The sequence below is a fragment of the Schistosoma mansoni genome, chromosome 2, assembly GCF_000237925.1.
Source record: "Schistosoma mansoni strain Puerto Rico chromosome 2, complete genome".
NCBI lineage: Eukaryota > Metazoa > Platyhelminthes > Trematoda > Strigeidida > Schistosomatidae > Schistosoma > Schistosoma mansoni.
Genome location: NC_031496.1, coordinates 23,209,333 through 23,209,857, shown reverse-complemented (window position 1 = coordinate 23,209,857; position 525 = coordinate 23,209,333). Strand labels below are relative to the sequence as shown.

The 525-nt window shown below is 42.9% G+C and overlaps 1 non-coding gene across 1 annotated transcript; it reads right to left on the bottom strand.

Moving 5' to 3' along the window:
- Positions 1-204: 204 nt before the first annotated feature.
- Smp_tRNA_02201_Gln_TTG.1.1 lies at positions 205-272 on the bottom strand. The gene has a single exon. It is a non-coding gene (tRNA).
- Between the last annotated feature and the right edge of the window lie 253 nt (positions 273-525).

Genomic DNA, 525 nt, shown 5'->3' with positions numbered 1-525 from the left:
ATCTTCCCATCGATGTGTTAGGACTGCAACTGGTCAGCCTCTAATTGGCATATGTGCATACTGTGCGTATCGCCTCGAAATAGCCTTAATTCACAAGCATGGTAAGCAAAGATGGATAGTGGCTAGCAGTGGAATGCAGTTTGACGCGCGTTTCGTCCTATTTGGGACTCGTCAGCTGGATGTACTTGCATCTCAGAGTTGATTTTCACTCTGGGACTCGAACCCAGAACCCTCGCTTCAAACGCCATCGCGTTATCCACTCGGCCACTGAGTCCTGATAGCCACTTGCTTGTGCGATCATATATTTTATGTAGTATTCTTTGTATTATGACTTTTGGTTGCATTCAAAGCATCAAGAACAACTTCACTAAACTAAATTAGTTCAACCTTTAGTTAGTAGATTACTTTACATTTCATTATTTTATTCTGTTAGTAGGTGATTATTGAAGAGAATCGTGAATACGCACTGCTGAGGCGTTCCACAATAGGATGAAACGGCCGTCCAGTGCTTCCAGGTTTTCCTTG